The sequence below is a fragment of the Varroa destructor genome, unplaced genomic scaffold (genome assembly GCF_002443255.2).
Source record: "Varroa destructor unplaced genomic scaffold, Vdes_3.0 BEIS01000002.1, whole genome shotgun sequence".
Lineage (NCBI taxonomy): Eukaryota > Metazoa > Arthropoda > Arachnida > Mesostigmata > Varroidae > Varroa > Varroa destructor.
In genome coordinates, this window is record NW_019211455.1 from 52,054,301 (window position 1) to 52,080,757 (window position 26,457).

The window sequence follows — 26,457 nt, forward strand, 5'->3', positions numbered from 1 at the left end:
TGTGAACGTGCTAGAAATCATTAACTCACGAAGTTTCAAGTTGTGAGGCGCGCATCTGGGTTTACTAGATACTATGTTATGTAAATGCCCATACGCGCATATGTAAGCAAAGGACAATAAGGATTCTCCCATGCATTTCAGATCAAAAGGAGGCAGCGATTTCTATTAGAAAGGCCTAAACGGAACCTCACTCACGTAAGTCTTTTGTGTTATATTACTGATCAAAAATAACAGCAGCATCATTAAGGAATATATTATGGCACAGCCGAAGATGTCAGTTTCGAGTTGTGGCCACGGTCGAAAATTGTTGACACTGTATGAACGCGTCCACTTCTACGCCAATACATACATATTTCTTTATTTAGAGGCTAACGTCGAAGAGACAATCAGCCATCTAAGTAGGGTAAGCAAAAAATTATATTTTGTACCGTCGATTATATGTGTGACGTGCTGCTTTTACATTTAAGCAGACATTGCAGAGCTTGTGTATGCTTTCCAAAACCTGTAGCTTCTTAGTACAAAACCAGGGCTAGGTGGCCCATTACGTGAGCACCAGACACATAGAGAGAAGGGCTAGACCGTAGGAGACGATGGACTCCCCAAGAGGGATAGCAAGGTTTACGTGAGGGACCCCAGTCATGGATAGTACCATCCACTCTCAACTAAAGCCTCAACCAGGTTCTGGGACATTCCCGAAGGCCCCGAAAGTTATTCGTACCCCCACCTCTGCAGAATTTAATTGTCGAGGCCACGGTCAATGCCAACACAAGGGCATCGTACGCAGCAAGGCCAGTTCACAAGAACTCGCCGTCCTGCTCCGAGCGGTCGATGCCACATGCCCCGCACTCGCAAATTAAAATGCCCCCTTTACTCAAATCCATCCGCCCGCCCGCCCACCCATGGAATGTACGCATTGCCTTTCCTGATCTACGTAACTAAAATCAACTTTCGTTTCGGAAAACAGGTTAGGAAGAAAAAAATTAATTAAAAAAAAACTTAAGCTTAATTACTAAATAAAATATATAAAGTTTGTATACGAATATAACCATAGTAATGTTGAACCACTACAAGGTTTGTGGCTGGAACGCAAGATCAAATTTTGCAAATTATGATACCTAGCGCCTATTTGCAATAAGGCCGCCTATAATCTCAAAAAGTTCAGCTCACATTTTTTTCGGCTAGTACATTAAAAAGCACTAAAACACATATAAACAATTAGCTACAATTAGAAAGCGGAAGTCCTAGAGAAAACATTAATCATGATGAGTTATAGTAATGACAAAATACAGTTATGTTCGCCATATGTCCGCAAGCAACAAGCTTATAGTCCGTACATAAAATCAACCATATATAGAATTTCTTGAAAAAAGGTTCGTTCGTTCAACTTCACCGTTCAGCCAGCACACGCGCCGAAGTGTAGGCTCTAGTCCTGTTGAGTTGAAATAATCGTTTCTAAACCATTAATGATCCGAGTCGTTATCGAGCGTCCGATAATCGTGACTAATGCCATCAGCGGCATTAGTCGCTCCATGGCTTCGTCGTTCGGATGTATATGTGTCGCCTTCACACGGCAAATCGTATTTTACATGCGCAAGATCAACATGGACCGACAGTAACCAGCAGTACTCTGGTCTCAACTACGTCTACCAACTGGCCGTCCGTCGGTTTCTGATACCATAAAATTCTTACCATGTATTGCTCGTTACCGTAAAAGCGCCAATTAGGGCGGAGCACGGTGTTGAGATCCTTGATCGCGCAATCCTTGTAAAGCTATAGTTGCGTACCATTGCCCGTCATCCCACCTACGGTGTGACAATGATCTAGCTGAACAGAGTAACCGTTTCAGGAGAAATCATCAGGAGCGAAAAGTACTATGACGGCTACATCTACCATGGAGCCTTTGTGTTAAGGTCAGAGTTATATAAGCTCGTACGCTCACACAACGACACAGTCTTTAAGAACAATCGCGTTGAGGTGTATTAAAAAGTTTCCGTGCAAAAAGGCTTAGATCCACTTCGGCTAATATTGTGAAAATGGCCTTCCTTTTATACAATAAAAGGTTTCATTACTTGTTCAAGAGCTACTACTGGTGATTCTGAATGTTTAGGCTGAGTCAGGCAAATCTCGCTTTCTTCGTTTCCAGCGTAACGGCATCGAAAGGGACCAAAGCTCTCTTGTACACAAAGCAATAAACTTGATTCTGCTTTTTTTCTATTTTAGCCAGTCTTTAATATGTTTATGCAGCAAATTTTTCAAAACATGTTGTCAAATCATTTCAAGAATTCAAATACGTGTATATATAACCGATCAAAACGAACTTACGCCCTTTTACACGGAAACCCTTCTTCTACTCTCAACAATGGCGAAACGTGTTAGAAAAACGCCACTATTTTTTGTTAAATAGCGATTAGTATTCGGGAAGGTGCGCAGGGTTCGAGCAGATTTCGTTAAAATAATAAGCGAGATGGGTCACAGCTCGCTCAATTATTTAATCGTTTTATCTTCCGAAACTAACGTGATCATGTATCACGGGATTGTTGGTAACTGTAGTCATGGGACAGAAAAGAGGGGCGGGCACGGAGGCTAGTAAAGCGGTGTCCATGCGCGCTGTAGTATACGTGCGACGTTGACACGTTACAGATAGGTGTAGGCCTGAACACGTTTGCTGGGGGACCTTACGTTGTAAATCATACGCCTATGAAGCTGACTAACTATTGACTAGCTGACTATTGACTAACTGCCGATGCCGATAAAATCGGCATCGGCAGTTAGTCAATGCGCCTGCCGTCAAAGTCGTCACTTATACGTGATAGACGGTACCTGGTACTCGATCTACGTATTTATGTTACAGATCAGTTTGACACAAAATCAACAAGATGCGCAGCTTTAAGCTTTGCAATCGAACTACGCGGGCCTATGATACTATTTGACGTAAACGTGCGTGAGTTCCCGAAGAAGGCAATACGGCTTCTTTCCTATTGGACGTATTAGCTAGCAAAATAAGTCATAACTAGCTCTTTGATAGCAGACGGGTTAAAAACGAACATACCTGCAATCTGTTTGATCATTTTAACATGTTAGGTAAACAGGAAAAAGCCTGCGTGGTAGCACGTTAAGAGGAGAAGTATAGGACGCTATATCACGACTTTATTATAGATAGCCCTCAGAAGAATCTTTTCTATCGTAAATATTTATTGATTTTCTATTATGTTAATCGTCAAACTTTACCTCCACTAAGTGTTTTGAATTTTACGTCCGGCATCACCGTCACGCATTCTATTACGCGACCGTGGTCTTCCAGAAGAGAATGAAGTGTGTCTATCTATATCCGTGTTCAAACCTAGACTACCACGTGACTACAAGGTAGATGACTGTAGATAAACCGCATTTACTTCTCCCAAGGCCTTCAGTCTGCTTGTGCCACCTGCATGACTAGTTCCTACCACTGCCCGCGGTCAGTTAATCCGTAGATAGGCATTGGCCGTTAGATTTACATACATTCTTACACAGACACATACACATAAAAATACACGAACGCACACAAGTAACAACGTTCACTACATATGTCGAAAGCTTACATGAGTAAGTGTTATACATGCTAATGCTGCGAACAATCCAGTGCCGGCCAGGACCACCAAACGACCGGTGATTCTACCCATCCAATGCGATCGCTGTTCCCATTGCAACTAGCACATTATCTTCAGTTCTAACTCTAATAATTGTGATGAACGAGTCTCGTATTAAATATGACCAGATTTCGTTTCGTAGCATGGTACTTGATTTTTGGTATAGACGTTATATAAACGAGTATACTCCTAATAGAAATAATAATAACGGTCGTAGTAAATAACAACGTGATAAACTCTATTGGCTCGACGAAAACAGACTAGCGCGCCACCGCTTACTATTAGAGGAAAGAGTTGACACCCTATGCAAAGCTAGCTTGCATGATGGGGGGCGGGGGGGGGGTAAATGGGGAGCGATTAGTTTTCTGAGAAAATAATAACGGTCGGAATACTGTCAGCCGAACACCTCTCTCTTCTCTTCAAAGTTTCGCTGGGCCAGTGAGTTCGTGCCCTTGTTTGCCTATCAAAGCCCGCAAAAGCAGAGTCTGGCACAGACATTCACACGCAAGCATAAAAAAGGTCACCGTATTCTGGTATTTCAGGACCACGACATTGCCGATCGGGTACCCTTCCTTCTTTCAACAGCGATCAGTCTGTTGACTGTTGTGTAATAATGTTGTATAGGAATAATCTATCCACATCCGAGTACAGATAAGCGACTTAAGGACAAAATAACATAATGCTGCTCTGAGAAAGGAGGATACTTAGAAGACGATGACGGTGATACGTGGTTGGCCTCTTTTGACTCGTCCGGTCATCCCTACACACTAAATGAACCTTTACGGAAATGGACGGTGCATACAGAGGGATAGCCCATGTCCGGTCATCCGCCTTCCAGGGATAGCACACGCACATTGATTTATATGCACACATCCTTGAGACGAAGGACCCGCTACGCTCAGACATAGCAGTGGAAACTGCTAAAGAAGGAGCTCAAGCGGATAGGGCCAAACGGCGGTATTCACGTGCTATCAGTTTGTTGCACCAAAATACCAACATTAGCAGCCATTGAAATAAACCTATTCGAACATTACAGCGATCGGCCCAGTCGTTCAGGAGAATGGAATACTCCGGAAATAGACCCACCATTATCCTTTCCCTAACCGAATTCGCACACGCAAGAGTGCATATAATGTGCGGCATGGGCGCGGGGTTTAAAAGCTAAAGAGAACGAATCCTTTGTACCCAGCGAAAATGAAGCTTGTCGCTGAGGCATTGGAAAAGGGTCTGTGATATTGAGATCGTTTCGTTGCGAGGTGTTAGCGAAATCAAAAGTTCAACCAGAATAAGTAATTAAATTAAATTACAGTTATAATGTCAAGTAGTGAGGATATACAGTTTTAGCGTAACGATCCTGATCATTTTCTGATAGTCGCAGTCTATCGATAAGCGATAGGTTGTGTACAATCATGTTACTGTTTCAGATTGGCAGTTGGTTTTTTTAAGCGCCGATCTCCTCATTTACGCCACTAAATGTAACCGTCTTACGCACAATGGACGTTATAGTGGACAATGTGGATAAAGTTTGCCATTTATTGACTTACTTATATTATTATTACTTGACGACATCATCATAGTTAAAACTGGGCTAGAAATGACAGGTTTAGTGGTAAGCCTATTTCATATACCTATTACCGTGCCGGTGAAAAGAGTTACTATTATTATGATTAACTTTTCGATGACGTTTCGATAGTGTTACTTTTAATAGTGATTTAATAATGTGTATATGTGCGAACTTCTTCAGAAGAAGTTCGCAAGCGGTCAAATTGACTGATAGTGGCAGGTTCAATGCTAAAGCCCTTTTCGAACGGTTTTGCTGCCACTGGTGTTGTTCTTTGCCTCAGTATCACCGGGAAAGCTCCCTACGGTTTAATTTCTTAAATTTTATGTGCATACTTCGTGCATACATGCACAATCAGTACAAGACATACGCACAAACCAGTAGTACAGGTATGGAATATCTTCCTTATTCATAATGGATCACTTATAAAATAATTCATTCAGTTAAACTAGAAATATCTTTATTACCATTCCATACAAAGCTGTTCGCGTCTAACGCAGCGACAAATGGACACGAGCCTATCTATACTTAAGTTTCAAGTGGCTACCAGCTGTTCATTATCGTTTCTCGATCCCGTATTTTGAACAGCCAGTCTTCAATCTTATTTTGGCTATACTAAAACTTATGAAAACTTGCGACGGAGACATCCGTCTTATCCTAGCCTGTATGGCTAACTATAATGAAACTGTGCAAAGAACCTTTTTACCATAGGGCTGTTTCACCCATCTTATTCCATCGAGTCGTTTTCCTTACCTCCATCTATGCCAGTATGGTAATTAATCATATTTTGTCTTTCGTATGCATGTCTGGGTACTTATCGCTCATTCATGTCCAGCTGCAATATACGCAGATGATTGGCTTGACACAAAGCTCTATAGCGATGCAGGCATACAAATTCAACCAACTACCAAAAAAATCAAAACGGCAGGTTCTTAAAAAGCTGAGACAAACGGCGACGTTTGATGTGAATAAGAAACGCAGAGCAAACAGCCAAAGCCTGATCCCTCCATCAAGTAGTGATACCGTGTTGTCAACAACGATCCTGAGGATATCCGATTGCAAAAGGGTCGAAGCAATCTTTAAGCAAAGAGAAGGTCTACTTGCTTGGCGGACGCTTGTATGCGCATGTGTTCGCGTTAATGTGCCCGGAACACTCGTGCCTGAGTGCTCCGGGCTTCTCCTCTTCACAGGACAAGCCTAAAGCAACAACAGCGATAAATAGCACCAGATCGATAGTTACATGATGCAGATTCGGGCGTCCAACGACACAGAAAGTCTCGGCGGTGCGTTAATAGCGGCAGGCTATACAGGCTATGAGATCACATCGCTGCTACTAGACGACATATCATCGCTCAACTTTCCCAGCTCATCGTTATTATCGCCGCCGTCCTGTCATCGGCGCGCTGACGGGAGCGACTCAAGCAACAGAATCGTTGGCGAAGTATAGCCAACGAACGTCACGGACGTTTCGAACGAAGTAAGGCGTTCGGAATGGTCGGGTCAGGCAGCAGGCAAACTACGGCAGCTCCCAACAACCAGGGCCGGCTTGCATCGAAAAGCGTGCATGGAATAAGAATTGAACCGACATTTTGATCACGTGTTGTCATTGAATGCAGGCTATTTAACTTGAAATCACTTAAGTTTCAAGAAGGCAGTTGCTGTGTGTTTGCGAAAACAGTTTCCTGTGAAAATGGTATAGTGCAATTTGTTTTTAGAATCTTCAGCTGTTATCTCTACGTGGACACGTTCCCGAAATCACCTCGTTCTTGTATAGCTTCAAGGACTTGTTTCACTAGGAGTCTGATGGAGGTGGTGTGTTGATGGACTTGTGCGGGGTTTCTCCAACGGACCAATGAAGCGACATGGCAACTATACTACAAGCAGCTATTAATCTCAATGATAATTTTTTTTTCAATTCCTTATTTTTCTGACCATTGATTTTCGGTGATCATTTTTGCCAAAGCTGAGATTTGAACGAGCGCGGCAATGCACTTGTAAATTACGGTTACCACGGTAACGCGGTCAGAGAGCTGCGCATTAACTATCCAGACCACGTCGCTTTACGGACCTCTCATATTAGATATGTACGATGCGCGAGCCTTCTCATAAGAACATGAGGAAGGAAGGAAGTGATAGTGTCTCGACCATCAACTTCCCGTTGATGATCTGCCAAGACGCGAAAGGTCGGGAGGCGGGAGAAATATCAGGATGTTGAAATGAAAAGGTGACTGCGCTTATTATATTGTCAATCGCCTGCTGTTAGTTATATCGACGTTTTCAGTTCTTGAAAAGGGTGGTAACAGTCACAATGAGATAACTCAAAGTTTCTGCTTGTACCCCTCTAACTGACTGACTGGTTCCCGTCTCGCTAATCATGTTCAGTTATTTGCCAGATTAGCTCCAGCTAACCGTAGGCCTTGATATTGACAATGGTAGTTATGTTGACCATGGCAGCGAACTAATGGGGCGCCAAATTTTAGCTGGATCTCCTTGTGTCGCATGGGGCTCGTTGGTATCTGCTGGGTCGGCTGATGTAGAAATTTCATTCACTTGAAGGGAAACCGAGAGCAGCGTTGTTATTATTGACCATGCCTGTGTCAGTAATCGCACTTGTGTAAATATGCCAATTTAACTACGTTGATAGTAAAAATAACTTCTCTAGTGGACGCATTGTCGACAACGGATCTAACCTAAATTGCATAGATCCCTGCATCGTACCGCTAGCTAGCTATACGAAAGTATCTGCTCCTAATTAGGTAAAACTGAAAATGATTCAATATGCTATACAAATCGTAATTTTTAATTTAACAAATGCCAACTAAAATTTTTGCCTTCTGGTGTAGAAAAATAGCACTCGTAATGTACTGAAGGTGGCAGATGCCAAACGAGGCGCTTTTGCGTAATTATTATATAAAGTACAAGTAATTCAATCATTATTAATATCAAAGATGTGCTTATGTATTTACAGATATGTGCGATCCCGAGATGTGATTCCGCTCCAGATCGCTTCGAAATGCGCAGGAAGACTTTGTGCGTTTTAAAACTTAACCTATGGCTTGGCTGGCTCCCTTACCCAACAAGGTGCCCTCAAAGACATTGTACCAAACAATGAATGCAGTGTGAGTCAGGTCGCCGTACGTCTGGCGTTATCAACGTATAGTGTTGCCTGCCAGCCGCCGTCTTATCTTACTGTTCGTGGCCTTAAAAGACGATCCTAAACCGCTGTAAAATGTATTTCCCGCCAAAAGAAATTCCGTTATGTTTAAGATTCACCTCGATCAGCGTAGAAAGATTTGCTAATGGTTCAATTCTATAACGGGAATAGACACTCATTGTGATTCGCTTTTTTAGGCCCCTGATCCTCCCCTACCCCCCAACCTTTTTTCATTCTCTAAATCGTTGCTTCGTCGGGGCAATCTCACAACTAAAGTTTTGCTTTCCTACAAAGCTGTGTGTACAAGTCTAGATGAGAAGCTTAATTCGCAGCGGTCCTGATACTTCTTCCTTACTGCGTTTGGCGGGAACTGCCGGAAGCTGCCAGCGCCTAGAGTGATCTACGCTGTTAAAACTGTATCAAATTCTAAATTTATGCCGGTCCCTCAGCTTCTTCCGGTCTTCGTAGGACAGCAATTCTCAACTCAACGCCTTCCCATTACTCCTCCTTGCAAGGTCTATTTGTATATCTCGAAGGAAAGCGAGGTGTCGTGCAAATACCGCTAAGCGGAAGCTCTGAGGCACGAAGTTCTGGTAGCCCCTTTGATGGAATATCTAGATTTCGCTTTGAATTCAGATTACGACCAGCAAAGCATTCTTCCTGCGAAACTTAGTCAGATCCCTGTCGAGCTCTCAAACGCCGTAGCAAGCATTCCCGTGTGATTCATGCAGGTAAACACTTCCGCTGAATTTATTCGCCAGTTTAAAAAGACGCTACAGGTCGACGCCATCAAACTTGGCCGTAATGAGCATCTTCTGTATAGGCCTTCGTAGCTACGCTTTCCTTTGAAGGCCGACAACTCTCGACCTAAGTACAAGCACCGATATACAAAGTGTTGACTCGTTTGGGAATACGTTGCATAATCGTAGGAAGAATTTGCTATGTTTCACGTTGTATCTTGAATAAACAAAACATTCCCTTTTTTTAAGAGGACAGACTGATTTGTTAGTACAAAAATCTTTGTCCAAGTCAGAAAGCATGAGGGCTTCGTTTTAATGTGATGATATTATATATATATATATTGATAATCAGCCATTTTCTCCTTCGATAAACAGCAGTTATTGTACGGATATCGCACTGGTCTATTCATCCAGATGCTGCATGTGAGATCGCTCACCCATCGACTGGACCACCGTTCCGTGTTCACTCAGTCATCATTTCAATAGATCTCAATGCTGTTGTTTGTCCGCCTAGCTAGCATTATCCACTGTCCACCATTACAAAGTAATTCGTCCGGGTACTTAAAGCAGAACAAATTCGAAACGGCTACGGATTATTTACAACTGTTACAGCTTAGGTAGTACGCTTAGATTGTTACGCAGCTAAAAAACTCGTAGCAGTACTACCTTAGTAATTACCTTTACTTTAGTATTGAACTTTAGTATTCGATCTAGTTAACAGATATGTTACTTTTATACGCCAACAAATGTTCGCGTCCTCTTACAAATGCACACACGTATAAGTGAATGTACAAACTTAGACAGTCGTATTTTTTAGGGCTTTTGCAACAACGACGGTACTCGACGATGCTAAACAGTTATAAACCAGATAGCGCTATCAGTAGAACCGCCGTAGCAAGGTGATACCATTATCATTTAAACTTAGTGCCCCTCTAGAATTCTGTGCTACCTACAAAAAAATAATAATGATACAAAGCACATATGTGTACATCGAAATGGCGTTGAAGGAAACAGCCATGTTCCCTCGTTGACCGGAAAGTTGACTACTGAATAGCTGGGAGACTGATGCTTAGCGAGCTGCCTAGGTGTGTGCATGCCGTTTGCTGCGGCTGGAAGGACACTTACTGCAAACTAAGATTTGAGTAAATCGGCGGTAATTGAACAGCAATGAGATCGCTGGTTAAAATCGACTCACCGGATATCGGTAACGACGATGGTAGAATCAGATCATATATGTATCATCACCACAGAGATATGTGTACGTGGAGTACTATTTTACTTGCAACATGTATATACCATGTATGTATTAGCCTATCTACGATTACTGAAAGCCACGGGTGAAGTCGACCGTTTCTTCCAGAAGTCGCTCAGACAGTCTCGTGAATATAAATCGAATCGATGAAACTATTTTAATGACTGCAACCATACTGTGCTAAAGTACTATTAATATTAAATAGGATCGATTGACTCTGAATATCTCTCATGGCCTGACAGATGGCGTTCACATCACTTATGAGTATATATGGTAGGCAGTACCAGTAAATATATGCCGTAGTGAAAATGTGTGGCTCTATATTAGTACTTAGCTATAATTATATATGAAAAAAAATCCCATTCGATTAACTACAGCAAAATTTTTAAATAAACAGTTGAGTAAAAAAGAGGTCCACACACTCGGTTTGTTATCAGAGGCTTGTTATTACAATTTACATCTTTATTGCATTCATGATCACGTAATAGTAATCTCGGCATAAGTCTATAGAGCATATTAGGCCACTTCATCGGATGAGTGTCCAGGACGCTTCAAGGCCATGTAAAACCCCGGGATGCCTAATTCCTGGAACTCAATCGAGTCAGTCAGACTGGGTAGACTTCGCGCGAATGTCTCTGCTGTTGTTGGATTGCAACGTAGTATACCGGCAGAACAATCCTTTGTCACACAAGAAACCGTTATTATTGTGGTCGAAACAGAATATAGGCTTTCGGCACGGAATCAGCTAGACGAAACAGCGATGCTGTAAGATTCGTATTGTCGTTTGCTTTTTGCCTGTAGCTGAGAATGATTTCGGGACCTTATAGGATAGGCTTATCAGAAAACGAAGGCAGTCCGCCTGCCAGATCCATAAACAAGGGCGAACAAGTTTTAAGGGGGCATAGCACAGGCCTAAAGTCCATTGAATGGGAATTGAGGCGAACAAGCTTATGGATGTCCTGTTTATAACTAAGGAAGAGTTGTTTCACATGGAATCTGAGTACTTTATTAGTAAGACCGTGAGACTAGTAGGCACTATGCAGTAACTGAGACTAAATCAGAGCTGCCAGGGTTATGCCTGTTTAGGCATATAATTGTCGATAGGTAAGTAGGTCGATGAGTAAAGGTATTTTTGGCATAACACTAACGATGAAATGACATCTCATAATGAATTCCAATGAAGATTAAGTTGAAACTGATCGAAGATCAGGTACTTGCTGAGCCCGTTAAAAAAATTCGTTCGCTAATATGTAGTTGCAAGTGTCAAGATAGAGCATTTCCAGGTAACATTTACAGTCACCTCTCTAGTCACGTCATATTTCAACGTCTAGGTTTCGCTGCATCTTTCCATCACCCCCCATTCAAACTATGCTATTTTACCTTTATGTTTGCTTAGAACCCCTCGTAACGATGAAGAGCACACCCCCCATGTACCCACCATCGAGTTGGGAGTATTTTTCTGCGAACAATAAACGGATTTGCGTTGCTTGCATGACGATACCTAAATAAATATAGAGCGACGTACCCCTTTCTATATACGAATGTTTTCATTGGCGGAGTCCGTTGTGGCTACAGGTGGTAAACGGCCTGAGGTAACGATAGGACGCCGATACAATAACGAGGTAAAAGAATACGCCGCAAGCTCCGCTCGGCCTTGTCACCTATTTACCTTTTTGTCCGTCGAAGATCAGTTACAACAAAAAGGAGCGTGCAGTTTAGAGCAGAAGCCAACTTTGAACTGCCAGCAAGGCACAATAGCTAGCGCATGACGAAATTCATTCGATGAAATATAATGATCTAAGATTCTGGGGGCTTGAGGCAAGCCAACTGCAGACGAATTCAGCCGCCAAAATGTCGCACCAATAAATCCATTAGAAATTTGAGGAAAAAAAAAAGTAAGAAATCCGATGTATCAGGGCTATTGACAATGATTGAAAAAGCCCATGACAAAACAACCGTATATATATTGTTAATTCAAGTTAAAGGTATATATAACTCCGGTCACTAGTCAGTTAAAACAGGTATATACTTAGCTTAGCTCGCTATGTCGATTCGTTGTACGCCTCTCATCACCACATGATGACCTATTAACAATTTCTTCATCTAACCCTAACTTCGCTAAAAATTTGCGGCAAGCACATAATAGTACCATGTGCTATGGGTTTCTTAAATCAACAGCCAACAATACTACGAATGAGTGAAAGCACGCGAGGCAAACTGACCTATCGAAAGCAATGCATTCACAAAGAATCCTTGTACACATGAAGTATGCACAACGAATATGTGTATACAAGAAAATGTCTACTAAGCAATGACGTGCCATCTAGGCGGCAAGCACACATGGTCAAAACTTCACATAGAGCCTCCTATAGAATTCTCTTACCCTATAATGTCAACGCGCCCCAATCGAATCCAAGCGTTTCGTAGAAATGAATTTGTTTAGCGCAGAAACCGGCTCGGAGATTTCATGATGACAGGCCAGTATTTTTAAACTTTAAGACGACAGCCTGTAGAGCCTACTCAATACAGGCCATAAAATATCGTGTGCTCAACACCAACTGATCTCAGAGTCGTGCGATAGTTCGATTGAGTCAGTTGTCCTTTCGGTGTCAAAAGTATCCGAAGTAGTTTCTAGGGAGTTGCTCCGTCGACGGCCAATTTAGCGGTAACTCAGATGAGACGATTAATCCTTAGGAACAGAAAAGCTATCATTCATACAGCCAACCCCTAGCAGAGATGAGGTCTGCGAGCCCCTTGCTATGAACGTGGATCGTGTTGGGCCGACAGTTGCTTCTAAGTATCACCTGGAATAGGCTCTTGTCCGCTGCCAACAGGCCAATAGTGGCTCAGTGATGTCCGGTGACTCAGTCACTATAGTGAACCACCCTCTCTTTCGATGAGATGAGGGCTGTATTAGACGTGACCCACATGTTGTCAAGGCCGTAGGCCCCTGTGAATGGATCGCACGAAAAGCAGCTGAAAAGCAGTCAGCAGCCTAGTGGCCCTAACAGAATATAAGGGGCATAATGGCCTCACGCATAACACCCACACAGAAATACATAAATACGGTGATAACGGCTGCAGAGCAGCAGATAGCAGCCTGAATATCTACGTGCCGTCGTAGACTTTCACTGGCCGAGGGGGTCTGGTTCATATCTTGCATGTGCATACAAGGGACTCGACTCGTTTGCTGAGTACTCAGAAACCTATGTGACGTTAGCCCGGATCAAATTTTCATCGGTGGCTGCTGCTGGATCGTCCATCGACACGACCTTCAGTTGATAACAAAACGATACGATCAGGATCTTCGTTTGACACCAATAGCACGGCGTGTGTATATGCAGGCTGAGATATCATTTATAATACAATATCATAATTATTATAATACCTGCCAAGAAAGAAAATTATTGAGTTTTGTCAAAGAAAGAAAAAGACGACTGCGGACCGTAATGTCTCATTCAGAGCAAGGTAAGCATCGGACTTTGTGCAAGTAGGGGACTAATCTGGCCCTGCCCAAGTGGGCAAACTGTTTGATTACTATAAATATCTACTAAATTCATTGCCGCCATTATAAGGATCATCAAACTGTACGTATCAAGGATTGTGTCTTGTTCTAAGTGGTGTTTGAAGTCACTCCTAAGGCCTCTCCCTAATTTTTGAAGTTAGCTCGAAACCCTCAGTTGAGTCAAATGTAAAACCTTAATTAATTTTACCCGAACGGAATAATCTTCATATAAGACGATAATTCCTGGAAAGCTAAGAACATCTGCGTCAGTTTAACCTTGGATAAACTCTGTTTTGAAGATGGACTCACTAGAACATTGTGTACGTTTGTTCTAGAACTTGGGTGCGACAACGACTTTAACAAACACTGACTTTTATAAAGGGGACGCGTACTTCTTGAAAATGGATAACTTTGTTATTGATTATTTGCAGCTTTCGTTTATCGGGCGCTTTACTCTGTTGAATTTAAATACGCGATATCAGATAAATACGCGGACAGAAGAACTGAAGGGAATGAAGGAAGCATTTCGAGGAAGATTTTTCTTTTATTAGAATTTGCATTTATACTAGAAATAAATACTTTTTCTTCGATTCATACGTCTTAATCAAATACTGTACACTCGTACATAAATATCTTCATCATATCAATATGCAACCCCTAGCAGGCCACGAAGTCACTTTGGTCTTCAACTAATTCTATCCGAGCATGAAATCACAATAGATTTACATATGCTCACTTCGTTCCCGATGATCGAGTACGTTTGCCATTAGTTACCATCGCACACTTTCAATACCCTGTACTTGTACATCGACAAATTAAACGAAACCGATTAGATCAAACCTATTACAAAATTTGAGTTTCTATAGGCCCGAAACAACGACAGCCTGAGTGAGCCTTATATCTCGACCGTTTGTGCACGAAGATGAATGTGCTGATAAATGCACATAAATGATGTTCTACTTAATCCCACACACGAGCAAGATGAATCATTCCTAAATACACTACATAGCTTAGCTATTATAAAGGAGTACTTAAATTGGCATAAACGTGATTTTCAATTATTAATCCACATACTCATCAATGGTCTGTATTATTATTGGGAACGGTAGTATTTCGAGCGCCTCAGTTCTCAGGACAAAATAGCTCGCTCATTGACAGATAAAAACCCAGCCCATCTCCAATACATCGGTTTCTTTTTTCACTGTAGTCGTTAGTTCTAGCGTTATTTATTTTTTTTAAAAGAAGATTTAAACAAGATTACCACGAACAACTCTGGCAGGCAAGCTGAGCTATTGTAATTACATACATTTTGCTCTTACCGCGAAATTCGCGATTGTCAATTCCTCATTTATCTTTATGAATGTAAAAAACATCGTTAGGTGATAGAAGGTCAAATAGGCTTCGGGGCCTTAAAAAAACGCTGCTGGAAACGATTTATTTTCTAACTTCGTCTTTAATTTGTTACTCCTATCCTCATATTTATAATGTATATATTCGCAGTCGCTGTAGTTCATTATTCAAAAGCCAAGGATCGTCACGATGACAGGAAGACTCTATTTCTTAAAGTGGCCAATAATAGACCCCCGCTGTCGCTCCCCCTTTTCTTTTCGGGGCTACATTTTCAGTCACCATTGTACCTCGGGGCAAGTCCATTCACAAGAATTACTTATGATACACAAGATGAATGTTTTCCGCTGCTGCTTTTGTAGCTATTGCTTGAGATACGGCTTTGCCCTTAGCAGAGAAAGACACTTAGTGGATGACCCATTTTGTCAAGTGGTCGGGATACATATTCCACGTCACGTTTTCTTTCGTACTCTGTTTTAGGTCACGACCAACGCATCGACGCGACAGTGGTGCCTTGAAAATTGGAGTAGAACAACTATTGCCCCAGACATATATAAGGCTATGCTAATAGACAAACACATTCATCCTGTAGTGACTGTCGATTGTATGGCATGTCAGGTGGCGCCTAGAGACAGCTGTGGAACGAATGTGCATAAGCACTATACTATACGCTATACGTGCTACACGCATAATAGAAAGGATGCTGATTCATGACCATTTTAAGGTTCCGCTGCTAATGGGCATCCTTGTACAGAGTTGCATTTCCTGATGCGTCTAGACCCAGAAGCCTTATGATTCAGTCCAGCTTCGCCTTAATAAATTGTTTTTGAATATGATTTTTGGAAAGGTTGATAGCTCCTTCGGGTACTAGAAAGGGTCTTGTGTTTCTTTTATCGGGAGTGTCATTGATTAGAGAGAATTAAGTGCCGTTTGGTTGTCAAAAGCCTTAGGCCGATTAGAGATCGCTTCAGCTGTACCACCCTCATCGCGATTTCGTAGGGAAGTGGCACACAATCGATTGGGAAAACTACTGATGTTTAATAACACCTCGTTCCGGCAGAAGGAGACGACCGTTGACGCTTCACTGATACCCTTAGCTAAATTCTATCACTCAGATCAACCCTTAACTATTGCCTGTCTATAAACTTATCCATACAACTCATTCAATATTCGAGTATGCGTTAATTATCAGTCCATAGCAGAAAGCGATAGAGCTATGGAAGTTTTTTTTTTTTTTTTTATTGAATAGCACCGAACAAAAGAACTTTGGATGTAAAGCCTAAATATATTTAGTGATACTCTAGGGAATGTTGTTCAGTTAATAAACGTTTAGGCGGGTACATTCAAATATCGAAGTCGGAAGTAAAAACGCTGTTTTATGTGTGGCTTACTGAATTTTTCATCTGAGATAATCTTCTAAGGACTATGAACCAGTAAGGGTGGTGCAATGTATTTCCCTTGTAAAGAGAAGAAAATCCGTTACAAACAAAAGCATAATTGGGTCATGTGTGAATTGAGGTGAAACCACAAGTAAACACTGTTCAATAGATCATTATGAGTCCTTCTGTAAAACGGGGCATCTTCTCAAAAACGTCGTTACATCTAAAGCTCGACTAGCTTTTTAAGATCTGGAGCTTATTAACAGCTCCTAACAGCCCAAAATGTAATGAACTGCCAAATCCAAAAAAAAGGTAAACTTTAACTGGTTTTCAGGCAAACCAATATCGCGCCGCCTTTACTAATTTTAGAGAGGGAAACTTGAAAATGACCCAGGAGTGATTATATTGGCTCGAGTCGTGATATTTATAGACAAAAAAAAAAAGCTATTCTAGAATATGGAAAATATGTAGACTCACTACAGAGCATTCTTACCGTGTATGTAGGTTTATTATTATTATAATTACTACTCAAAAAGAGAAAAGTAACTTGTTGAAAGTGAAAATAACGGTAACGAGCGGAAGTCATCCCAAGTCGCCCTTATGCAACAGTCTATATTCTATTTATGCATAAAATATCGTCTAGAAGTATTACGAAACGACACTTAGAGGCAGATTTCAGAGAACTTATATCAGCTTACTGTTATACTTTCATTTTTTTTTTCAATCGATCCCCACCATAACGTACTAGTTACATATCGCCAATTCATTTATCTTCCGTCTAATGTAATTTCCTATATAATGGCCCATAACGACGATTGTTGCCTTGACTCTAGAAGTAGTTAGTAGATACTGGGCCTCACCAATATCATGGAAAAACTGCAATATAAAAACAAGACACAAGCCTAATCAGGACACTCTATTAACACCTGTTCGATGTCCTGTTAAATATACCATATTCTTTATACGACTGTATCGCATCAATCTTATACTCGGTAAGCAAGGAGCTAAATTGTGATTTAGTTGAAATTAATTGACAATTCAAGACTCTTATTAAGGATTCGAAATGGGCAGAGTGCTTCCCTAGTGGCTTTGAATTCGTATCAACTTCGCGGGGATCGCCATTTATAGCGCGTCGAACCCTATCATTTTGCAGTATTCATCTGCCGCGGAGGCCTGCAGCCTGACGGACTATTCTCGCTTGATTTGTTTTGTGGAAAGCGATCGTGCAAACGTGTCATCTAGATCGCCGCCCTAACAAGATATCATTGATTATTCGCTATACGTTTAATCGAAACTAAGGGTATAGCAGGACAAACAAATTGCAGACGATCTAAATTTGGCCAGCGGGCACTGCAAATGCTAGTTGGGAAGCAATAAAACTATTTACAGCTAACAGCTGGCCAGATAGTCTTAAGTAGGACATTGCCAGCTCTACCCGAGACATCTGGATTAAGGTCAACGGAACCTATTCAATCGTCGACGTTATCTGGCTGAACCAGTATAGTACTAAAAACGATTTTGAAACTTTTAGTGGTTCTTAAACCATAATTTTGGTAATCAAAAAGTGGAAAAGTTCGAGCGAAATACGAAGCGCAAGTGGCTGTGGCATCGGAGAAGTCGCAGGTCGGTGCAAAACGAAGTAGTGCGCTTCTTCAAAACTCGGATAATTTCTGCCCTGGTTTTTCGTCTTGTCTGTACGGAGAACACTGACAAATTCAAGCAGGACTTATACAGGATATACAAAAAAGCGCCGTTGAACCTTACCTAAGAAAATATCAGAAAGTATCCTCAGAATCGCGCTACCACACAATTCGAACAACAGATCAGTGACGTCCTATAGGGGAATACATCAGGAGCGTGTGATGGTGTATACCGCGTGTCAGAGGTGAATACATTCACGGTCCCCGAAATATAAATATTTCCGGTGAAAAATTTTCTTTGTCTCGGTTGATATGGATATTGTGATGTTTCGATGTTCGAACAATCAGCAAAGTGCGATATGACTTATATAGACTACCGTGGCAGTTATCTAGTGAGTGAATCAGGAACGTGCAGGGCACCATGTTTTAGATCTTTTGGCCAAGGTCTACAACAAGAGTCGAAGGTTGACCCTTCAGCTGGGAGCACAACTGTCTTCGCCGCCATCGCTGATATCTAACAGACCTTCTCATGTACCCTGCCAATGCCTCCGCCAAAAAAATGCCTGCAATATGTTTCTCCTGAGTACACCCCTTACACCCGGCTCCTCACCCAGATCAATTGCTGATCGTGAACGAAGTAATGTTTACGTGCGCCCAAGCGTTGCAGAGGCTGTCGGCCATATTGGTAGAGAATTGCGGAGTCATCTTTTGTAGCATATGTTTTTCTGTCAATTTCCATATCCGCTCTTCAGATGACGAGTAGTAATATGTAATGTAGACTGGATATGCAGGATTGAGGGCCGCGCCTTTGGCGGTGATGCAAGCGCCGGTCACCGTTGAAGATAAACTTATGAGCTTACAAACGCACTGTGATAATAAAATGGAGATAGTCCACATAGCGTGCATAAATAATATACAGCATTGATAATAATATATGAATAATGCATACACATTGTAGGTACGCTGTTTATTGCTTTTTTCTCTAAAAATTTACAAATGTTATGAGGTTATGCCCCGTGGCCTATGGGGTTGTCGCATGTTTGCTGCCGTAAAGCGTACATTTATGCTGTCATTGCTCTGGAACATATTTGCCACCAGTATCACAAGTTCAGTCAAATTTAGAGGATAATTCGATTTGATAATAGTCATTTTTCGTTAACTCTCATTAATTTCGTTACCATTTGTAAGAGATGCTACCTCTACAGTGATTGGTACAAAGCGGATTTCCTGCCCTACTATGGTGATTTTACATCCTGGCAAAGTACCGTTTGTGAAGCTTACGATTGGTGGAGTTACCACGAAAGGCCATGCGTACCCACCTACGTTAAGTGCACGTGCAGAAATATACCTTTCTGTTATCATGTATGTCTGCATTTAAATATTAAGTAGTGTTTAATTCTTGGAAAACGTTCTTTTCTTTTCACAATTTACTGTAATATATAAAAAAAATACGTAAATAAACTCTACTGTTCCTTAATGTACTTAAGATATAAATATGAATATAGAACCAATATATAACTAATTGTGGTCATCCTTTAGATGGACGCTTGCTTCCACCCATCATAGTCCAACGACATGAATCCTGTACGTATAATATTGTATGGTAGTCTGATATATGATCTGCCGTGTGTACGATACTGACACATATCCACTGCATACATATTTATGTGTGTATGTATAGGGTATAAACAATTCTAAAGGTTTCTCGACTCCGTTCATTTTTTCGCAACCTTTGCGCCGTGTCGTCGACCACTATCATAGTGCACAAGAAATGGATAGTCTTTCTCTGTATTTACCTCAGTGTCCATCTGCTAACGAAGATTGCAGATGTAAAGAATGAAGAGGTATAATCTTAGCAACGAGGTAAAACCGCCATTGGCCATCACCACGACGATGATTCGACGACCTATGTGGAAAACAGGCAAGTCCTGGAGTGAACGGTATTGACCAGCGTTCCGCATATCTAACTACGAACAAAACACTGACGGATACTGTTTTAGCTTAAGTAATCGTATTTGTAGCTGCCGCATGGGCAAGCAAGGCTCTCACTGCTACGGCCTAGACCAAGCGTATAGGCCTACAAAGAACCGTAGGCTTATCCACCTTTCGCCCGGTAGCTTGCACGAACCTCGGGATGGGAGAGGGCCTAACCCTCAAACGCCTCTTTCTCTAAACTCTGGTTTCCGGTAGCCGTGAAGACCAGCCACGCCATCGCACATGCTGCACAACCATCCGAAACTCGGGTTTTCAGGAGCTGAGGCCCCAACGAAGCGAAGTCTCCTTGTGAAAAAGGGTCATCGCTTCCTTCTCTACATCGTCGCCGACTCGTCCCTCTCGTTAGGCCTCAGCGGTGGCTACTACAGCTATTGCTGTTTGGTTACAGGCTCATAGCCGGCTGAGCCAGCTGCTGCTGTTGGGACACAGGCCAGAGTGGTGAGTCAGAAATAGTTCTGCGGGGGCGTAAATGCGTATAGCTTGGCGGCAGAGGCAGCTCTGGCACCACCGTCGACTAACGCAATAGCGTGCGCGTCCTTCGGGTAAGGGTGGATGTATGAGGACAAAGCGAGCTGTATAACTCGGGCTAGTAGCGATACTCCCCGTTCAATACGGGCTGATTGGCGCTCCAGCCCGGTTTGCTGCCCTAAGACTTAGTCTCAGAAAGCCCCTTAGGGACCCCTCTTAACTCCCTTGCCTTTTACCCCCTAGCTCTTTGTCAATATCTCTGCGCGGAACGTCCCCCAATCGTAGTGTTTTAAAAGAGGGAATGAGACGTTTCGTAGGATGTGAAAGGTATTCTACTAAATACTAGCAGTAGTTCAAAGGTGATAGGAAGGGTAGTTCCGGGAGGTTTCTGACCAGTACGGGTTTGGGTGGATGTCGGGGTCGTACGAATAGCAGACGCACACACAGTCAATGTCACTATTGGATCTGGAGCAGCAGCAGAAAAACAAGACTAACGATCAGCAGTACAAAATAACAGCGGTATAGGTACTGTTATGGGAAACTGCCACGCTACATCGGGGAAAGGGCCACGCCAACATTAACCAATCAACCGGTCGGCTGTCGCACGGACTTCGCTCTCTGATGTGAGGTTAGGTATGCACTAGGCTTTAGCAAGCTATGTAGTGTGCATTGTTTCGTGTCGTCAGCGTCTGCGGAAGCTCCAACCCTTATCAAGGTAACACGGAAAAGGAATATGAAGCAATGGAGGATTCGGAAGAACTTGCAGATTATGCTCGTCGCATCGATTTTAGCAGAGGCTTCGTTCCACTACAGATTGTTACCGCCGTTCGGGGCATATAGCGTTACTTGTAACTATGAATGACCGGCAGACTAAGCACCAGACGCGGAAGCACAGCAGCGACGCTTATCGCACATCGAACCTACAGAAAACGAAACCAATGTTATATTCGCTTACTTTTTAGGAATCGGTAACAATCCTCAGACTTTGAATATTTTCGCCGCTCTGACATTTGTCAGCATGGCATACAACAACACGTAGGTACGTCTCAGAAAACAGCCGTACATCTCGCGTGTGTTTCAATCGTTCAAAAACAATAATTCTCAAAACGATAGCGGGCTTCAGAATTTAGTGAAGTGTCGTTAGTTTGTTCTGACCGAACAAACCAGATGCTCGCAGACAACTCTGTTGCTAATGGCTAGAGTCAGGAAGGTAAAGAAGCGATCAGCATGATGTCTCCTATAAAAATATCACGGAACAAGCTAACTTCACAACTGCTTTTGTAGTCCGTCTCGAGGACACCAGCTGAAAACAAAATGCGCGCTAGCCAAACATTCGGAGTGATATCATAGGACTTCGTACATGGACAAGTTCGGCATAAAAAGAGCTATTGGACCGCCAGACAGTAGCACTACAGAACAAGCCGCGTTCGACACTGCTTCGGCCGACGGACAAAAGGGACATTCCATGAGGAAGGCTTGACTGGGCAAGGCGACATGACGTCGCACGCTGTTACTATACTGTCGCGTAGAGAAATGCCCCTCGCCTTGACAATGATAACACACAAAAATTATGTTGCTTTTTGTGGGCAGAAAAGACGATGTTGAATAATAATACTCTTATATTACAGTATCATTGAAAGCATTGTTTTCATTCCCGTGTCCCTGTCTCATTTATGACTGTGTCGTACGCATACTCTGTCATAAATCTGTCGTAGGATCAGACACTTGGTGTTCTTGATGATTATGGTGTTCTTAATGCTGTTCTTGCTACTTTTGCTTCACGCCGTTTATTAAACGCCAGTGTGGGCGAACGAGCGCGGGAATAGGCCAACCACTGCGATCCACTCACTAACCAAGTGACCTGGCTGTCGCAGCGGAACAGCGTCAACAGCAGCGGCCGTCACTTCCGAGGCCTCCATTGAGACACTATATATGGAGCGGCAAAAAGAAAGTGGAGTAAAGACGTGGGTGCATTGATTGCGTGGGGGGCACGTCTGTGTGCTCCGGAGAACGGGTATGTATTGTATCGTGTGCGCGATCCTGTGATCACACTGTTCCACCCCTCTCCTCTGAGTGCCGACGGAGGGAGGCCTGAGACAAGCTAAAATTACTGCGCGAAAAAGAGGAGGAGTTACAGACACTGGTAAGGCCATTAAATTCTAAATAGGAGGACGGTAATTGAGAGGGAGTCAGGAGTTGATGAACTTATCTTCTGCACTTGGCCAGCGTCAGGACAAAACACGGGGGCATAGCAGCAACAAAAGTAAACTTGCCAGATAAAAAAGTTGTAAGTGTAAGCTAGATCCATTGTGGTCAGGATGTTTCCAGGTGGTCAGGTTTCCTCAATTCGGCGTAAGTAGTATTTGTACTGCGCATGACGATCGACCTCATATTGTACGGGAGTTATATAATTTATATGAACAGCTAAACGATCCAGTAACAGTTGAGAATTTCTACAAAGTGTGACGAAATTAGGTTTGTCTAGCCGTAGTTTGACATAGTTGATATAAATTTCAACAACCATGTCAAAACAACCCTAGATATTGGCTCTACAGTAGTATTTGAATGTTGCCGCGTCCTAGTTGAAACAAGCACTGCATAATATTCAGACGAACGACGGTTACGAATCTGAGGATTTGATAAATAATTGTTACCTTAACATCAACAAGTTACGGACATTTTCCGATGATCTGGGATGTATAGCGGCATAGAATATATATTATCTTTAAAATTGGGCACGTTATGCATACCTGATGCAAGTAATTGTGTTGCATGCCGTTGGGAACGAATAAACCCAGTCGGTTCTGCAGATCTGCGAAACGTTTTCCGCATTTTCTATAAGCCAATACAAAATCAATGTCTACGCATTTAGGTTTACATTTATCCAACACTCGCTCGCGCCTTACTTCAATTGAATCTATCATTCTATAGCACAGGGGATGCTTCTATCTAAGGTCGTCCGTAAATGAAGAGGCGGCCTATATAGCCACGCGATTCCGCGTGACGTTACTGCTGGTAACGTGTTTCGTAGATTCGAACAATTTGAGCACTTGGGGGTCCTAATCCTCAGCTGCTCCAATAGTGCATCGGGTGACACTATGCTATGTACGCAGCAGAACACAAAAAGCTGGATGAACGCTTTTCGAGCTAACTCGGAGCTTAAGTATCGCTTATACTCAGCTGATGCCAGATTTTCTCAGTACTCCTTATAATCTGACGATGCGTCGTAACAGAGGCGCATTCATAGCGTCTGAAAGAACGGCAAGCAATTGTGTACGAAAAGTTCAGCGGACGTCCACTTCAATACATGCTGTTATTGGAGAGACCGTACTGGGAAAATTGCTCAACTGAGCCTAAACTAACGGCTCAAATACAATTTACAGTACAAATAAAACCATCGAACTCTGATTTATTTTTTTATATAGATGAGAGCCGATTTCAGCTCCTTGGCACAGAGACCTTTCAGCTTTGAACTTAGATGTACGCATACAGCCCATAAGAATTAATTTTGCCATTGCCATTAAGCAAATGTATTACCAATGCGCATTTACTTTTTTGTTCCGCTAACCCCTAATCATCAGCTTGTCTTCTTCCTCCTATGACTTTTTCCGTTTCTCTAAGACGATCCCCTTTTTTCTGCTCTCAGCAGAAACACCAGTATCCAATAGTCCACCGGTTCCCTGCGCGACTCGGCTCTATTTTGAGTGTTCTACTATTACTTGCAATTCTGTACTCGCTTTCTGTTACCGATTAGCAGCCGCTTACCAGCTATACTTATACACAGTTATACATACATTGTTTTGATATGCTATGCCCATCCCCGCTTTCGCTTACAGCCAAGCTACGCGCGTATATCCTGCATTGCCTGTCAATTGGCCGACAACGTTATAGGATCGCTAGACAACGACAGGGTAGCTAGAATCATCGGCGGCGACAATAACATCCCTAGGCTTATCATGCAGTTCTAGCCCTGTATTTTGCTCATACTATTTTGCTATGATATCCTCCTCGCATTTCTAGCTTGGGCCCGCTCGAATGGCTAAGTTTAGCAATCACTGCTACTGCTATAGGCGTCAATTTACGCAGGCCGAGGCCGAACGTACGTAAGCTGCTGACGACCTTAAGCGAGCACGAGCGTTGGCAATGCGAAGTGAGCAGCGGTCCTGGTGGGCAATCAGGCAGGCAGGCAGGCAGGCACGCACGCAAGCGCTCACTCATCTCGGTGGAGAGGAGGTTGATGGGTTATGTGTGGGTTAAGCTCGTCGTTGTTGCTACTGTTGTTGTCTAATTCTAATCTATGTGTTGCATCATGCCGAAACAGGGAATACAACGGTTGAAAGACGGGTTCAGCCGATGTGAAACAGCATAACATCTGTTTACATCTAGCCGATGGAGTAAATACTAGCAGCTACCGTAGACGGCGGGTACCACTTATACGTGTCGAATTTTGTTACACTCGAATACGATACCTCAAGTGTTATGTTATAAAGCTATCGCATATTGACGGCCATGTGGCCAGTAACGATACGCTGCGGAAAAGTCGATGATAGCACTATTATCGTAGTCAACGTAGACACCACTGGTGTCTACGTCGTCACTTCTATTACGCCAGTAACCGTTAGCCCTTTGGCGTCGGTCATGTGACGTCGGCCGAGCGTATGTACTCTCCTCTCTGTTATCGAGGATGGACAGATGGTGGAAAGCGGCAGATCACAACCCGATGGCCACGGACGGCGTTGGACGATAACAACAGTGGCCGCAATAATACTAGCAACAAACAGAATAGCTACCACGGGAAGGGGCGTTAGCGATGGCGGTTTGCCGAGCATGGCCAAGTGCTTCCCCTAACGGCCGTTCTCCCACAGCAGCAGCAGGTGCAGGCGTGAACGGCTGCTGAGTACCAACGTGCTTACAATACGCGCCAATAGCAGTTGGCCGGCTTCAAAAGGGATCACTGATACAGGACGCCTCAAAGACGTAAGCTATCGCCAGTCTTTTTGTTATTCTGTCCGTCTGACAGAATGTATACCTGTTATCGTCTGGAACTGCTGACCATATTGTCGTCGCTGTTATTGTGACGGCGCCTTTGGAGCCTTTCGCTACCGTCTCCGGGCGTCGCAAGGGCAGTGGTCGGGGAATTCGAGGCGGCCGCAGCGAAAACAACAACAGAAAATCACGCACTACGTAGGGCGCGTCATGACAATGCACTACCGTTCACTGCCCTGGCCCACTGCTGCCATTGATTCTGTACCAACAGCAAACTACGCGAAGGGCTGAGAGACTAACTGACGAGAATTCATCAATGCACGCTTGTCCCTAGAATATACGAATACACCAACAGCCAGCAACATTATCCACAATTATCATGTCATATATATCTAGATAAACGAATATAAAATATTAGATAATTCGATGTTGGAGGTTGCCTCGGATGAAGGATGCGACGAGGCCATTCGAACAAAAAAGACAATCCATATACAATAGCTAGAAACTAATGGTTTGTGACAGCCACGTAGAGTAGAGGATCAATCTTGAAGCTGTCCTCCCACGATCGAGCTGTCGTATATAACTGTTGGCTAGCGTTTCACCAATTAGCAAGCTGAATGAAAAGCAAAGCAGGGGTATTTACATACGTGTATTTTTAAGCGATACTTTGCGATTATTCTCGTACATGTATCTGCTACATAGTTTACATCACCTTCATGTCCATATTTGCAACGATCGAAATCATCTCATCCATTAAACGCATCATTTGTCTGATCAATAACGTCAATGCCGACCAGCTCACGC

General features: G+C 42.8%; 1 protein-coding gene and 1 long non-coding RNA gene across 15 annotated transcripts in view; one reads left to right on the forward strand and one right to left on the reverse strand.

Moving 5' to 3' along the window:
* The window catches only part of HDAC4 (histone deacetylase 4), a 114,009-nt gene that overhangs the window by 81,397 nt on the left and 6,155 nt on the right, over positions 1-26,457 (reverse strand). The window lies entirely within an intron of this gene.
* On the forward strand, positions 6,456-9,329 carry LOC147757979 (uncharacterized). The gene is made up of 2 exons (XR_015322119.1): positions 6,456-7,411; positions 8,156-9,329. It is a non-coding gene; the product is annotated as an uncharacterized LOC147757979 (long non-coding RNA).